The 7,600-nt window shown below is 39.2% G+C and overlaps 1 pseudogene; it reads right to left on the reverse strand.

Moving 5' to 3' along the window:
* Nucleotides 1–280: 280 nt before the first annotated feature.
* On the reverse strand, nt 281–5,821 carry LOC133018344 (glutamine synthetase-like; annotated as a pseudogene).
* Nucleotides 5,822–7,600: the final 1,779 nt, after the last annotated feature.

Below are 7,600 nucleotides of genomic sequence, written 5' to 3' on the forward strand. Positions count from 1 at the left end.
CATGGTGGCGAATGACTCACACGTAAATGCCAAACACTAAACATGTTCTACTGCTGCAATAAACAGTTGATCGTGAGTTGTCCGACTGAAATGCATTTGACAAGACCTAACTTGTGTTTTAAGGAAAACAGACTTTATTTGATTTCTTTACTTTCTCAAACAATCATGCCGCACACAGTTTCTCCACATGAACTTGCAAATGTGTCAGGTTTCTTAAAGATTTCATAACAGCACTTAAACACGCACACTCTATGGAGCCTTCACTGCATTTTCTCCTCTTTCAGGAAGCCAGGATCTCCTTCATCTCCTCATCATCTTCCTCAGTGACTCCCAGCAGACAGGTTTCCACCAGGGCTCTCATCACGGGGTATGGGTCGCAGTTGGCAGCAGGACGTCTGTCCTCAAAGTACCCACAGCCCATGCCATTGACTTGGCCAGGGATGCGAACACTAACGTCACGAGAGGCTACGGCTGTAGAGAAGTGATGGAAGCTGGAGGTACAGCCCTGACCTGTGAGGCGGTGTATGTGGTCAGCACCACCATGTGCATCGTAGACACTGAGGTGCAGAGAATGACGCTTGCTCAGTTTTCTGATCGCTTCCTCAATGTACCTGTAACATCCCAGAGAACATGTTTTATTCATGCTACAATCTCTAAATGGCCATAAGGCATCTTAGAATACATGTGTGCGCTAGATAACGTGTTGTGCAGGTTTTACTCATGTTGTTGGTGCCAAAATCTGACTACACACTCATTATTTTCCTTATGAGGACAAGAGAAAGTTCCCATAATGTAAAATATTTGATTTTGAGTTTTATGGTTAGGTTTTATTATAGGTTATGGATAAGGCATAAGGTTAACAGTTAATATTTATGGTTAAGGTAAGAGTATGTTTTCAGTGTGTGTGTGTGTGTGTGTGTGTGTGTGTGTGTGTGTGTGTGTGTGTGTGTGTGCGTAAACTTACTGAAGTCCCCCTTCACTCCTCATCTCCTTGGTGCTGAAGTTGATGTGAGCGCCTGATGAAAAATTGCTGTCCTTAATGGGTTTAACGTCCAAGGAGGCAACAACCTCAAAGTCTTCACAGACTCGGTGCAGAATGTAACGGGCCATCCACAGATGATCCCCCATTTCAATCCCCTCGCAAGTGCCAACCTGAAACTCCCGCTGATCAGACAAAAAAAAAAAAATGTCATAACAGAAGTGTTTCCAGGATACACTAAAAAGTAGTGAACACTTAGTGAGACACATAAGCCATTAAGTATTTGGTTGTGTTGTGAGTATTTGGAGCACATTTTCTACTTGCCTTGTATGTGCTTTCAAATCTTGATTTTTTCTATTTGCATGGGTTGGCATGTGTTTATTTAGGGTGAAGAGCATTCAGCTCTCTGAACTGTAGAAATCGATTGCCAAGGCTCTGAGCTAGAAGAGCCGGGATGTTGGGGCTATTCTAGCATCTTTTACGCAAACAAATTAGCCTGGTAGACTAGGTTGTAACAAATTAATCAGACAACCTGTTCATACCTGGGAGTACAGGTATTCTGAATTGGAGCCAAAGATCTTTACACCAGCATACAGGCAGGCTCTGTAGTGACTCATGGATATGTCTCTTCCACACAGTTTGTCAGCACCCACGGCTTCACAAGACCCTGAGGGTAATACCAAAACAAAACAACACTTTGTGAAGATTTTGTGAAGCAGAATAACCAGTTTTTCTAGGTTAAACAAGTCTATCCTCATAACACCTTTTTGGAGCTAGTGTCCATCAGGGGACCAACCAAGCTGCTCTCCGTCCAAACCAAAAAGGATGTACTCCTGCTCCATTCCAAACCAGGGCTGGAACTGTTTCACCTCGTCCATGACGGTAACACACTGTGAACGTGGATTACTTCCTTTGTTCAAAAAAGCAAAACACAAGGCTCAAACTCAACAAGGGCAGAAAACAAAACGTTCTGCTTCTTTTTCTGATCTGATTTTTCATATCTGACCTGTGGGGATGTCTCTGCTGTTTACCATTTCGCACAGCGCCAGTTTATCAGGGTCCAGTGTGAAAGGATCTCGAAACATTCGGACCGGGACCAAAGTGACTTCGGAATGATCAGCATCGGTCCCGTACCATTCTGGTATATCTGTAATGGAAAAGGTCACACTTTCTTGTATAACAGACACGTATCAGGCACCATATTCACAAACTGCGCAAGACGTTAAAATTCAACATAAAGCCCTTTGAAAATAACTCTACACTGTAACAAATTGTGATGTTAAATAACAGTAAACTGCTGGCAGCAGGGTTGCCTGCAGTTTACTGTTATTTAACAGTACACATACTGTAATCAATTTTACAGTATGTTACCATAATAACGAAATCAGCTGAATTACAGTCTATTGCTGTATTTTCTTGTCTTAACAGTAAACTGCTGGCAGCAGGGTGCCAGTATATTACCGTCCCGTAGATATTATTTACAATTTAATACTTTTATAATACTACGTACTAAAACAAGGTATAGTGCTGTTCTTTTTTTAATTTACTGTATACTATTGGTTGTGGGGTAGCCAGTACAGTATTCTTTTTAAATGCAATTTCACCATAATCTCAATTACAGCAAAATGTAAATTTATAAGAGCATTTTACTGGCATTATTGATCAGAATCAATTACTATGAATTAAACATTCCCTTGACTGTTACTTTGATTAGCTATTTTCAAGTGATTCTCTATACAAAGTATACACACTCAATCATTTAGTGAACTAAAATTAAGCAATCAAAACATTCCAAGGAAGAATCATTTAGTAACCAAACATTTATTTATGAAAAGGCAACATTAACTGAAATCGTTTTTTGATTACAAACAAATTAGGTGTCTGTTTCAGTTGTAAATTTCAGTGTGCAAAACAACATGGCAGTTATCCTTTTTTCATTAAATGTGATAACAGTTATGAACATTTTTATACACTTGTGGGGAATGATGCATGAGAAAAGAACAAAAATCCCACAAACAATATAGAAGCAAAGACATTTCTACTTTCATAGAAAGCCAACAAAATGAAAGACTTGAGTGTTCATTCTGGCAAATAAAGAGCGCCCCCTCAGACAAAGTGCTTACAACAACAATCATCTAACACCAAAATGGAAAGACACATATTCTCTTCAAACATTATCAAAATTTGAACAGTGGGAAACCAAGAGGTGTCATACAGTGTATGGAGTAACCTATTAATAAAAAATTCAAAAATCTCCCTGAGTAGAATACACTGTACACATTCAGCATTTAAATGTAAGCTGTATTAATTAGAACTTAAAGGAGTCTTAAAATAAATATAAAACAATAAATACAAAATTAAATTAAGAGCAGACCCTGTGCCCTCTAAGAATAGTACTGATCCAAGGTGTGCTCAGATTCTACTGACTGTTACAGGGTGACCTTAAAAGGCTAAACTGATCAAATCCAGCAATACCATTTCTTCCCTGGGACAAATGAACATGTTCCCTTTTTGTGTACATTATACCATATTTGCTGGCCAAGAGAAAAAGAACAACATTACATGAACAGAAAAAGACATTGGGAAATAACTGTGGCTGTACCTGGGTAGTGAGCTTTCACTGGCCAATGAAATTCCACTCGAAGTCAATGAGATTCTTCAGGAGAGTGGAGACATCAGTATTAACTGTGACTGACTTCTTTAGAACGACTCTCCTTGTCCTCTTGGAGATGATCTTGCCTCGACCGGCCTTTGTTCCTCTTTCTGGATTGATTCCAACAAATCGCCTGAAAAACATAGTAGTCTGAGATCAGAGGTTGGATAGACATTAATTCTGCTATATATGAACTGTTCATGAATATGAAATATGTCTTACCTTTGAATGAATTCAAGTGTACAGGCAGCTTCCTCTTGGTAGAATTAAAGAAAAACTTTTGCACATAGCCAGAATGTCCCAGCATTAGCTGGGACCTAGCATATATTTCAAGCCTTGTACATCACATTAAGACAAATTTGACTTACCTGATTTAAATGCCTTCAACAGCTTCCGAAGCTGAATAACAGGCAAGAGGTCAGTCAGGTCTTCCTGCTGTACATAGTCCAGGTCTTCTTTTGATTCTAAACCTGAACTTTCAAGCCTAGCAATTAGCTGCGATTTAGTCTCTTCAGAGAGATTTGGCAATGCCTTGAGGATGATGCCCAGGATGTCTTCCTCTAAAGTAGACATTGACCTACACTGTGATAAAAGAATGGTGGAGAACTATTAATGCAACGCCATCAACAGTGTATTCAGGCAAGGGATAGTAGTCCAGCAGATTTTCTTGCTTAACACAGCAGTAGCTTTTCTGACTTTGTGTAAGGCAATGAGCACCTAAATCAGGAAGACGCACAGCCAGATATTTCTCAGCAATAAAATGTAAACTTGGCAAATTCTCACAAGTGGCATTGCAAAAATCAACATGACATGTTAACGATGTTGCACCAGACAATCTTGGTCGAATTTGGTCTATTTTATCATGTCTGTACACATGGGATTTAAATGCTGCAAATGTATGAAATGTTAATTTGCAGTTGGGCAGGGCACACTTTAAAGTTGAGTTTGGAATATTTCTATGAATTCTCATGTGCCCAATATATGCCAACAAAGTGGCACATTGACGAGCACAGACCTGGCATAGCATTTTGAAAGTCAATAACTGCAAAAAAAAAATTGATTACTTGCTTTTACAAGGTAAAAACACGTATTTAAAATGTTCTTTTATTTACTGCATTTATACTGATTTTAGACAAACCAGTGTATCAGGCAGAATACTACAGTTTTAGCATGAACTTTAAAATATCTGCTGTATTCTGGCTATGTAAGAAACTCTCTGACGATAGACAGTTTTTAAAAATAAAAGTGTGACTGAAATATCAAGTTTAGACTCAAAAGGTCTCCTCTGAGATTGTACATATTACATGCCGACATTCACTATGAACATGAAACGAAAAAGCACAGCAGTATGAATAGTCTTATTGTGTAGCTAACCAACACTGTCTATATGCTAGCATAAGTAGATCAAATTAGAAGGTAAATTCTATTACACCTAAAGTTAATGCTACTAGTGCTGACAATAACAATTTTAACACACAACAAGCTGAAATATTGCTAGCAAGCCTATTGTGTTACTGATGTACTCACCACACCATGGCAGGTTCAGAGGACCACATGTGAGTGCTGCAAGCTAGCTTAGTTGCATTGCTAACCAGTCAGAGTTAGTTTAAAGACAGCAAAAGTAAGCAAACAATACCAATCAAATAAAGTGTTTATGAATTTACCGTGTGATTTGCGCAGAAAATGCTGGATTTAAATGGATGATCTTCAAACACCATGCAGGTCCACAGATTGCTTCTTGTAGTTGCATTCACATGTATCTCCAATAGAAAAACAGTAGAGCTCTGTAATAATGGGATCTCTCCAGGGTTGATTCAAGCATCACCCCCAGAATGCAATGGGTTTTACGGTAAACTGCAGTATTTTTAGACAACAAGTAAACCACCAATACATATTTCCCAGAATGCACTGTTTTCTACAGAACATTACCGTTTTAATGGAAAACTGTTTGTTACTGTGAGAATTTGGCCGTTTTTTTACAGCAATTTGTTACAGTGTAGTGATTTCTTCTATACTGTACCTCTGATTCCTGCTGGCTCATTATAAAGCGTCCTGGTTTTAGACTGTAGATTTTCTCGATCCTCATTGACCCAAACATATGTGACCTGGCACTCTTCACCTTTGGGCAGGGACAGATAGTGCTTCCTGACCATATTGTGAAGACTGAGCATCTCGGGGGGGAGCGACATGATGATTTTCTCCGGATTCTTTCAACTCGTCTCTCCTGCTTGCAAACAGCTATGTCCTTGGCGCTGTTTGTTCCTCCTTTTATATTTGTATTTATTCAACTGTGTGAATCATTCAAAGAGATACACACTCTGAGAGTTGTACCTCAAACCTGCTCAACAACCCTACTGACCTAATTCTGCTTCACAACCCTGGCAAAAATTCTAATGAGCAGCAGTCTCTCTCTCATATGTTCCTTCCCGGTGTTTAGGGAGAGTTTTCAGGACATGACAACTGTCAATAGGAACCGATCTTGTGTATTTAGCCATATAATGAAACCAATGTTTAGAAGAATTCTCATGAAGATTTTCTCGCATTGCTCGTACCACCTTATATGGACCTTCCCGTCTAGGCAGGTGTCACCTCCTCCGAATGACCTTTATGTGCATCATGCACCCTGTCACCACCTGTGCTCACTTGTTCCTAGTAATGGAATGCAAGAATGCAGAGCACAGTCAATTACTGTAAAAAAAAACAACTCTTCAGATGGCACACTAGTGAGAAGCGTTGGAGACACGTAAGTCATATACCAGCCAATAAGTTGACTTATCTGCTTTAACACAGGTAACAGGGGAGTGTTACAGAGACTTTGGGTCTCTGTTAGCACCCCTGCTGTGATTAAACCTTCGATTGTTTTGGTTTTGCCTTGCTCTGCTTCAGGCTTAAATGGATATTGATATCTTCTCTGAGATTATAGTTTTGGAAAAGAACCAACTACTCTGTCGATAAAACCTTTAATTATAAAGCTGCAACAGCAATTATCTGACACTGATATTTATTTGTCCCAAACACACAGAACACAAACAGCAGTCTCAACCTCAGGTAGCGCAGAGTCTCAGGCTTTACAAGCATTCACAAACTTTGATAAAATTTAAAGTAGCACATGATATTATAAATCAAGTAACTTAGAGCAGCATCAAGTGTTGTAGTTCAGCAAAAACTTTTGAACAAACACAATCCGCACAGCAAAGAAAAATATAACCCTCTACAATTTGCTTAAATGTCTAGATTACCAGAAGGACATAGTGTTTTTAAATATTATGAACTGTTTGTTAAAAAAGTCTCTTTATTCGTCTCACTCTTTAACTGCGTCACACTCAAACACAGGCATACACAGTCAGCTGACTCACACGGCGGTTTTTACCTCTCTTCAGAGACACTCCTTTATTTATTACTAAAAGTTGTCTTCACGATAGCTATGTGTAACTAGAGGGTGCCCGCTGATTAGTAACTGCAACATTTTCAGAGTTACAGTCTAAACTTTCACGCGATGGATTACTTTTTTGTAGTCTCACTGGTAACTTGTTTAGAAGTTAGTCCTTGCTTCTAATCACGATTGGTCTCACGAGTATTATTACCAGATACACCAACTACACTGTTGCTCATTGAACAAGTCCTTGAGCCCTAAGCAGTATTCAGTATATGAGCAATTATCCCTATCAGTACAGATCAGCAGATGCTCTTACTCATGTGCTTATACTCATATGCCAACCGTGGCATCAACTATTTTAATTAATTTTTTTTCTATTTGAATGTCCTCACTTTCCAAATGTCCTCACTCTGTAGGGTCTATGCTTATAATGGACCTCACAAAGATATAATTTCAGAAACACACACACACACCACGATTAGATGGACGAGCGTCATTTGAGGGCTGTTCGGGTCGAGGGGGCTCCGTTGCCAGGGGTGACGACACAAGGCAAATGAAGTCAAGAGATTCGCCCTTGCTGAACTTGTTTCTT

This window comes from Limanda limanda, chromosome 2, assembly GCF_963576545.1.
Source record: "Limanda limanda chromosome 2, fLimLim1.1, whole genome shotgun sequence".
NCBI lineage: Eukaryota > Metazoa > Chordata > Actinopteri > Pleuronectiformes > Pleuronectidae > Limanda > Limanda limanda.